Source organism: Odontesthes bonariensis, chromosome 23 (assembly GCF_027942865.1).
Source record: "Odontesthes bonariensis isolate fOdoBon6 chromosome 23, fOdoBon6.hap1, whole genome shotgun sequence".
Lineage (NCBI taxonomy): Eukaryota > Metazoa > Chordata > Actinopteri > Atheriniformes > Atherinopsidae > Odontesthes > Odontesthes bonariensis.
Genome location: NC_134528.1, coordinates 27,512,011 through 27,522,340, shown reverse-complemented (window position 1 = coordinate 27,522,340; position 10,330 = coordinate 27,512,011). Strand labels below are relative to the sequence as shown.

General features: G+C 36.8%; 1 long non-coding RNA gene across 1 annotated transcript; it reads left to right on the top strand.

Annotated features, from left to right (window-relative positions):
- The first annotated feature begins 3,749 nt into the window (after positions 1-3,749).
- On the top strand, positions 3,750-9,211 carry LOC142374254 (uncharacterized). Its single transcript, XR_012768675.1, has 2 exons — positions 3,750-4,224; positions 4,309-9,211. It is a non-coding gene; the product is annotated as an uncharacterized LOC142374254 (long non-coding RNA).
- Positions 9,212-10,330: the final 1,119 nt, after the last annotated feature.

The following is a 10,330-nucleotide window of genomic DNA, read 5'->3' as shown; positions in this document are numbered from 1 at the left end:
CCAGCTAGACTCTCTTTGGGCATAAAGGCACAATTGCATTTTAATGGAACTCTGTAGCACTTATTGATCCAGTGGAATGGAGTGTGGTACATAGGTAGTTAGTGGGTGTAGTTATGTCTGGGTCTCCTCACTTAGCCTCCAGATGCAGGGATCCTATATTATTCTGCTTAATGCCAGCTCCTCTTATCCACCAGTTCCAGGTAGTTAATTCTGATGAGCCTTAGCCTGATTCAGATATCATCTCAAGCTGGCTAATGATCCTGAGATAAGAAACTGTGTGAAATGGTGTGGTCACAAGAGCAAACATGGGATGATGAACAGTGAATCTGGGTTCCATGTTTAAATGTGAGACAAAAAAAACTAAACCAAGGCTGTGTCAACAATTGTTTCTGGGAGCTGAGCAGTCTTAACACTGGAGACAGCATTCATTCGTTAGATTTCCATCTTTCCACTAATACGGTGTTTCTAGTACGAGTTCCAAGTTACTAAACATCTTTACATTTGACTATTTAAACAAATATACAAATAAATCAAGCCTCAGAAAGAACCATGCAGGATGTGCTTCATACTGAATATACTCAAAGATCAAGTGAGGCAAATTCAACAATTTGCATGAAAACATGTTAATCTGATTCAGAATAAATGGATCTCTTCAAAAGATCAATTCTGCACAATCCAGCTAATGATGTATCAATCTGAATCGGACGTGTTGAAGAAGGGATAAATCTAAAACCTGCAGGACAGCGGCTCTCGTGGACTGGAGTTTGACATCCCTGCCATAGACTGTCTTCAATGCATTACCCTCTAACAAGCCATCTGACAACAAGCTAGCTTAGTGTTCTGCGCACAGAAATAGGTCTTCACTGACTAGCAGAACTAGCAGAACTTGGGCTGCACACCAGCTCCAAGGATCAGATTCATCCTTGGTGGATTAAAATGCCAAGTCATTCCACAGTGATAGAAAGCTGAGGATCAACACCAACAGCTGTCTCGTTTATTGTTTTTTACCTGTTAGTTTTACAAACTCTTACAGTAGGTAGCTGCAACTGATGGATACACTGATACACTTTGCTTCATTTGTTTGCCATGTTGTGTAAGATGGTCTGATCTATCAATCAGGGTCTTCAGCAGACGCACCCTCCCCATCTCAGAGCACAGAGATTTACTTATGATTTTGAAAGCTAATTCTATTTATTGGGTGATAGTTTTAATGATTTTGTGTTTGGCTGGTTTGTTATTATGCCAGAAAACTTTAGCACACCAAAACATTGGTCTCACTATTGATTGGCGTTTGCCTTTTTCAAGATTAGTGTTAGGAAGACAAAGGCACTTGTTTGTTATATAGGCTACACCATGGTCACACATCTGATAGCAATTACATAACACCAGGGTAAAGAAACCCAGTTAGTTAATAACATATTTAAATACTTTTTTATATACATATTTGTCTAACAAAAATATTTCAGAAATCCTTTTGGGGGGGCGGGTGGTGGGAGAGGCGGGGGGCACGGTTGGTCAGTTGTAATACAGGAACTTACACTTCTGGCTTTCTGAATTTGCCTTCTACAGCTCTGAATGACATCACATTTTTATCATGCATGTTATCAGTGTACATTCCTCCTCTGAGCGCAGGCCTCCACCTAAAGACAACATTGCTATTGTAGGTTCCACCTTCATCTATATAATGAGTCATAAAGTGAGCTGTTTACCAGTCACATTTGAAAGAAGCTTGTGCAAACTTAAAGGCTTGGAACCAAAAAAAACAGGCTTGTGTTTGGCAGACAGGGATCTCTCAGTGTGGATTAAATGTTATTAACATTAATACGAAAAGGGATCAGGAACAGGATTAAGTGATGATTGCTACATTTTCTCATGTAATTGTGTTGTTATGTGTTGTTAATAGGATAGTTTTGTTTAGTGGATTATGTAATTTTTATGGTATATGTTAGCATTTCCTTAAAAAAAACCTTCTGCAAGTTGTAATTATTTACTCATGTCAGCCTCAGGTCATGTTTTCTATCTCTTTGTGTATTGTGGGATTTTTATTTTATTTTTATTCTTTTTAAACGGAGTTCAGTGAAGTTAGTCGTCAGTGTCTTACCTGCAGTCGTCATTTGTCAGAGCGAGGGAAGCAGAAGCTTTTCTGACAGACTTGTCATAACTGGACCATCACGGGAGCAAACGTTTTCCTATGTAAAACAAATTAAACTTTTTTATAAAATCTCAACGGTTCGGCCAAGAGCTATGTTGCAGATTTATACACGATCTCACATCTGTATCCAACTGTAGTTGACTTTGTCACTTTGTTCTCTCTACCGTAGAACGTTCGTGTAGCAATGTGGTCTGCAGTACATTCCAAAATCCACCCATTTGCAACGTTAATCACAAGCTCTATATTCCCATTCTCTCAGTTACTGTTGTTAAAAGTACTCTTATCAAGCGTACAACTAGAAAAATGTATGTATGTATTTTTCAGCTTTTCTTCTTTAAAAAGGAAAAAAAAAGGCTTGTGCTGTGGACAGATGAAACTATTACACTGGACAGCTAGTTCACTTGTTTAGATTAATCACTGGTAATAGATCTATTCTGTAAAATCCCAGTAATTATAATCACACAAGCATGGGACACTGCCTTTGTATGCCTAATTGCCTAATGTCCATCTGTACCTTTTTATAGTGATACTTACTTGCTTAAAATATAATGGAAGCGTTTTTTGTTTTTTTTTCTTTCCCACGTCTTCCAAATGTCTTCCAAAAATGTTGTACAACTTTTACTCAGGAAAAAAAAGCTTCTTATAATGCAGGTTAGTAATGTAACCCAAAGCCTGTGCCCAAAGTGAAGATTCACTGGGATCTGTTGGCTTCCTAAGCAGGGCTATTTTTCATTAATCAGAATTATAAGTATAAAAGTATTATGAATTAGGCTGTCAGGATATATATATCTATAGATATAGATATATTTTTTTAATTGGCACTTAATTGATAAACTGATTTAAATGTTTAAAGGGTGGGCTAAGGCATTGTAAGTGCCTATGACTAAATACTACAACTTCATATTAAATTTTGTTGTTATTTTTATGTAACTCTTTTAATCTAACCTTTTCCTGCCCTCTTCCTTTTTACAGGTGATGTGTGGATCTCCTGGCACTTCTAAGGACAGGCTCTCCTCTTTGCTGCTTTCTGAAAATTCCACTTTTAGACGACTTCTTAATCAGGGAAAAGCCCTGCGACCACAGTTGGCAGATGGGGCTGTGCACAAAGGAAGAAAATGTCTATCATTTGTACATAGCAAATTTCTATTTTTTATGTGTACATTTTATGATTTTTTTGTTGGGAATAAAGTTTAAAAGTACCTGTAAGTAGTTGTTTGTGAGTGACTGATGCTCTCTGATAACAACAAAGCAATGAGTGACAGAAAAAGAACAGTTTTTTTTTCTCTTCTCTTCCTGCTCTGGTTTTCCCTTGTTGCTGTTCCGTGTGGTTTTTTTATGACACAAGAAACTGATTTTTCTCTCATCCCTTTTTTTTTTTATCTTAACTTTTTAAGGGTATAAATGGTACATCTAGGGGTCCACCTATTCAATCTTAAACTATGCATACAATTGTGTTGGTGCCAAAACATATTGCCAGTGTCATTTCTGCTTTAAACCTGAGATATGGCCAGTATGTGTTGGAACAGAATATGTTTATGAAAAAAGCCACTCCCACTGTTTGAGCCGGAAAATCTCGTCATCATTAAGGAAGCATTTGTCTCCTGTCAGACAGCATCATTTATAAAAAAAAAAAAAAAAACTTGAGATGTAGATACACAAAGAATGTGACCTGGGTGTTTAACTTCTTCCTTCTCATGAGTCTCACTGCAGACTCGCAGGCAGCACATAGAGGGAGGAAGAAACTTACCACTTAGTAAACACTCCCGTCATGGATTTTAGAACTTATATCGGCCGCTGCCTGCTGTTTTTCCTTCTCGCTGTCCTCCTGGATGCAGTAGGTCTCATCCTGTTCTTCATTGGGATCGCCGCTCCCCTCAGATACTGGGATTTCTTTATTTTCTCTGGGCCACTCCTCGTGTTCCTGAGCCTGGTGTTCTGGGTCTTCTGGTATGTGGGAAACCTAGAGGTGTCAGTAGAGGAGATACTTCCCATATGAGGATCTTCATTTGCCTCTTTATTGGCAGCATTGAGCCATTCACTGGCAGAGCTGGAAAAGGAAACCTCAGCTTCAGGTGCAGACCTTCACTGTTGCAATCAAAATGTGTTGTGAAAATAAGGAATTTTCCTTTAACAAAGCTCTGTCCCCGTTTCTTTAGGGTGGAAATGCTCAGCTTCTGCTCTGCCTGACATTTGGAAGTGTACATGCTTGCTTGACTCTTAAAAAACTGGAATTTATGTTGAAAGGAGAAACATGGAGACATAATCTGAACAGACATTTGAATACTGAGCACCTCAGACTAAGTTTAAGAAAATTCTTGAATCTGGTGGAAGACATTGTTGAAGAGACATGGATATTTGCACAAAGACTCTGAGTTATGGCTCTGGGTCTAGGCAGTGTTAGACTGTTACACTATTCATAGACATAGTAATTTTTTTTAATGTATTTCAAGAAGTTCATGTGGATATTGTGAAATATTCTTGTTGTAAATAATAAAACTTCAAACAACTTAAAAATGGTTAAAATGACAGAATGTAATGGCCACCAAACCAACAAATGCGCTACATAAATAGCAAACTGCTATATTGTAATTGGTTTGCAGTAATTTTGTATGTTTCTCTGTTCATTTTAAGCTACTATTTGGTCATTTAATCGTAAATTGTTGTCAAACTGCATAATTTTGTAGATGTCTTAACTCTGTGGTCGCTACACATCACTTTGGAGGCTTTTTGTCGCAGTGATCTGTTTCTTTGTCATTTGATCTTGTTCAGATTTATGCATCATCTTTGGAAATGTCCCACTTCTCTGTGACTATTTAGCAACTCTTTTGTCATGTTTATGTTTATTTAAAAAGGGACAGCGCACTTGATTAATATGACTACTTCAGTGTCAGGTCCAAGATTCCCAGTTGATTCCTTTGTCCTTTGGTGGGTTTGTGTGTCATGTTTCATCTCTTTGTAGTTGATTTGCATCTCTCAAACCAAACAACCCTGCCCACTGGTTGCACTTCTACTTTGTTGACAGCCTGGTGATGCTATCCATCATGTTTCTGTTGAACAGATTTCCATCTTAAGACCGTTGTTCCTGATCAGTCTCTGTGGTGATTTTCTTGTTGTGAAATCTGATGATGGATCACTCAAGCCATTCAAAAGAAACCAGTCAAACTGGGTCCCTTCGGTACAGGGCAAAGAGCGCTCTCATTTTACATGAATGCTTTGTGTGTGAAAGACAGAGAAAAAACATTTCTTCTCTGGTCTACAAAGCAGCAAATATATGCTGGAATCAAATGTATTGAAAGCTGATTGCACAGAGTTGTTTGTAGGGAAATGTTCTCTGGTTTAATCTTTACCTGAACTATGTCATACAACTTGTTTTTTCTGCACTTGTCTAAAGACACACCCAATATCCAGAGCGACTGATATCTGAGCTTTGCACCATAATAATCCTCAGTCTTTAAGACCTCAGCCACAAGAGTAGAGGCTCAACAACAAAACTAACAAACACAAGAAGAAACAAAGAAAAGATTTTAGGAAGTTTGATTTTGGATTTATTAGTTTTTACTAGTTCACAGCATATTATTCTGCTTCTAGTAGATTGAAAATGAAGTTACATTGTGGGTTGCCTCAGAAGTCTTTGCATGACCCATAATTACTCTGATCAGTCTCTTTTGAAAAGCTGCTGTGTTTTCAAGGAGCAGGACCACGCAATCCTTCAGACTTGCACAAGGGGAGCATTTGGAAATGTGTCAACAGAGCATTATTAATTCATAACCTCAACCTCACTGCTCAGGCAGTGCCAGGAGAATTACTTTAAACTGGTTGACATGTGACTCCAAGGTGTCACAATTGCACATTCAGGACGCTGTTGGTCTTCAGGTTCCACCTCACACCGACATATCTCTCCATTACTTGCTGTACACCACGTCGCCAGCTCGCACACAAAAGCACACCCACACCTGGGCTGGGTCAGCTGAACATGACACTGTGACTGAACGCTGTGGTGACAAAGGCAACAGGGATTAAGTTCTGCGAGCCTTGTCTGTGTTGTGCTGTCAGTGCTGCCAACACTTCACACTGCAGCAGCATTTGATGTGATGGAAATTCAACATAAAGTCCAGTGAATTAACGAAACCATGTTCACTTCTGTACTTCATTATAATTCAGAAAGGGATGTTCCTTAATAGAATAGAATAGAATAGAAATAGAATAGAAAAATACGAATTCAAATTCGTCAAGTAGCTCAACATTTTTTTAAAATATTTACAATGATTGAATTAACAACAATAAAACAACAATAATAATACTACTACTAACTAAATAATAATAAATGACTAAATGGCAAAATAAACAAATAAATAAATAAAAATCAATCAATCAATTTGAGAAGAACTCAGCAGTCACTGTTATAAAGCCTTATGGCTGTGCGAACAAAGGACCTTCTGAACCTCTCAGTCCTGCAGCGCAGAGAGATGAGCCTCTCACTGCAGCTGCTCCTCTGTCCTGTCAGGATACTTAATAATACTTAATTTTTGTTTGTTTTTGTTCATGTGTGAAAACCTAATTAAACCCTTAATGCCTAATTTAAAAAAATAATTTAACCCATATAGGTATTAAGATGGTAAATAGCCAACCAAACACAGCATATCAGCACAAACATCTCATACCAACTGTCAAGCACGGTGGTGAAGGGCTGATGATCTGGGCTTGTTTTGCATCCATGGGAACAGGACACGTTGCAGTCCTTGAGTCTACCATGAACTCCTCTGTATACCAAAGTATTCTAGAGTCAAAAGGCCAAACATAACCGCAAATCTACAACAGAATGGTTTACAAGGAAAATAATCAATATTTTCAAAATGCTGTAATGGAACCTCAGTATAGCTTTGCATAAACAAATACACCAAAATCTCACTGTAATTGAGCAATGTTGTCTAGGTGGGTTGAAGGATTGTGTTGTGAAATTCCACCACTTATCCATGGTTATGTTATATTACGTTACATTACGTTATATAAAACACAATAATTTGTTAATATAAAACAGGCACACACAAAAGCTAAGATGAAAGAAAAATGAAGACAGTCAAAAAAATTTGAGAAGATAAAATCCTTTTTTTTAGCAGTACTTAAGCAGCAATAAAAAATCAATAAACTCAAGTTCAAATGTAAGGCATGTTCTAGGAGGTCAATCCAATTAAATTTCCAGGGTAAGTCTTTTTCAGCCCATTGTCTTCTTTGATGAATGTCAGGTATCAGTCATTTCTTTCTTAATCTCAGCCATTTTCTGTACATATTTAGAATCCATTACAGATTTGTTCAGCTGCACTTCCTGGAAATTAATTTCTTGCTAAAGGATTTAATTCATCCCAAAGTTTCCCTTTCACTGAATGGGTGCTGGGTTCTCAAGACATTAATGAGGTCCCACCACTTTTAAAAGCATTTCATTAGTCTGATTTCTATGGAGAGTCGTTTAGACTGAAATGATTTTGTACCAAAATAATTCACAAATTAAGCACTAATACATTTAGCTGGGATGAAAATAGAAAAAGAAGTAATATGAGGCACGAAATAAGACTTGTTCAAGTTAGTAGCTTCAATAGTTCAGCCTTACTATTTTTTTTAATTTATTTTCTTTTACTATACTGGTCATATCTTACCTTCAGTAAAAATTTGCATTTATTCTATACAGCATCATGCAACTAAAAGAATAGTTTGGTTCTTTGTAAATTTTTCCCATCATTAAGAATTAAGAAATAGTAAACTTTTGCTTTAATCAATTAATTATGAATATTCTATAGTTATAATAGAAAAATGTACCTTATATGCAAAAGATATACAAAAAAGTAAATTAATTAAATTGATTTTTCAGGCAAGGTATGGAACTTGTATATGGAACATTTCAGTAAGTGCATATATACTATTCAAGACCTCTGCAAATATGGAATTATACGCTTCTCAAGTAGTTCTCACCGAAGCAAGAATAACAATAAGTACTGCAAGAATAACAGCAGATGGCAGCACATGACTGACGTTTCAATGCAGCTGAGGCCCAGTCTGCTACTACTACTGTATGTTAGTACTGAAAAATGTTTTGTTCTTCTTCTCTCCTTCTTTTCAACAATAATGACATGTTTAATAATAGTAATCATCATCATGATAACAATTTTAAAAAAAAGGGGTTGAATTTAGGCTTTGAACATTCACAGCATTACACATGATAAAAATCTTCTCTATTTGTAATTATTCCCATACTTAATGAGGTATGATTTAATTGAATGGTATAATTTTGAAAGGAAAACCGTTTAAGGAACATAACAAATAAGAATTTCTCAACAATAATAACAGATCAGAATTAAATAAACTTGTTGTCTGTTTATATCCATAAAAAACAGACCCTGAGCTATAAAGGCCAGGAATAACCTCACTGGACAGGACCCCGGGTCCAGGGCCAGTCTAGCACATATTAGCAACTTTGGAAGATGCAGCCAGGTACGGCATACATAGAAAAGTGTATAAGAACATCTGTGCTAAGTGTAGGTCGAGAGTCCCAAAGTTAAAGTGAGAGATACCTCCAGAAGTGGTGGACAATATCAGAGCTAAAGTCCCGCTGAGCTTCCAGAACCAGACTGATAAACAGGGATGACATTGTAGCTGTCGACAAATTACAGAAGAAAACAAGGCAGTAGCAGTAGATGTAGCAGCAATTCCAAGTGACAGCAACATCAAGAAGAAGGAACATAAGAAGCTCGAAAAATACCAAGGACTGAAGGAGGGAGTTGAAAAGGTGCGGGAAGTGAAGGCAACATTCAGCACTCAAGGCCGTGACCCCCAAACTGGGAGAGTGGCTCCAACCGACCCCAGGAACAACATCTGAGATCTCTGTCCAGAAGAGCACAGTTCTAGGAATGGCCAGGATTCTGCTGGGCTTAGAGGAAGCTCACAAAAAAAACGTTTTGCACTGTCCGCTTATTAATAACATAGTGTTGTGCTGAAAGCTGATTCTTTGCTAAATCTGACCCCCTTTTCTGGCTCAACTAAAAATATAAAGCAAATATCACTGTTTCAGCTCTGTGTTCATTTTATAGAGTTGTAGTCAATGGGTGTTAAAAGCCACTGCATCAGAAAACACATAAATGTTCTTTTAATCTTGAAACTTGTTACAAATGTGTCTTTGTAACTTGCAGTAGATTGATATGCTTATCGTTTTGTTGTGTCAAGAAAAAAATGGATTGAAACTAATCCTTTTCTGGGCCAGAGTCTTGACATAAAAACATTATCCTGAAGGTTCAGTGGGTAGTCCCTGCTTACGAAAGGCAGTCTCTGTGCTAGTGGGGTCCTTACAACAGGGCACAAACAAACACAACTACCAACCATTTGAAGCAGGAAGGCATCAACATCACATTTTCTATTTGAACAAATAATCGCATGAAATGAAAACCTGTGATTTTATAGACAAAAATGTAAGAACAGGAAATCTGGGGACGAGCCAGGCTTCTTAGATTTCAGTTACCCAACCAATTTAGTGTCTTCAAAACAACATAGTTTCTAACGATATAATTGAAGTTCATTTGATGGTAAACAACAAACTCATAAGATTTTCAAGCCACAAACAATTTTGGAATTTCATTAAAAAAAATCAAATTAACCTTGTAGCACCCACAGTTGCAGATATGCAACAAGCTTTTTATTTATTTACATTATATTTTTATTTAGATTTTTATTTACATTACATTATTTGATTTTTAAAATTTACATACATTATTTACATTCGTGTGTAATATTTTTTTACATTACATTTTATGTGCCGACAGTTGTCACAGCAATCATTTTCTTGGGTCAGTGAATTCTTTGCGGTGGTCTGTTCTAGTTGGTTCTGGTCTCGTTTGGTGTGGTCTGCTTTGTCCACCTTTCACAGCACTAATGGGAGGTCAGGTCTCCAAATTGTATTATTATGATTATTTTTTTGCATTTTTTTTATTAGCTTCATGTGCACATTTTTTATTTACAGTACATTTTTATTTACATTACATTTTTTGCATTTTATATGTGCTTCACTTTTTCACAACAAAGATCTGTGAAATCTGTTTGATTTGTTGTTGAATGGAAAGTTTATGATGGTTGCGTTCCACACTTTGTATTAAGAATGTTCAATAAAGGTCTATCATATACATTTTATTGTGGTAG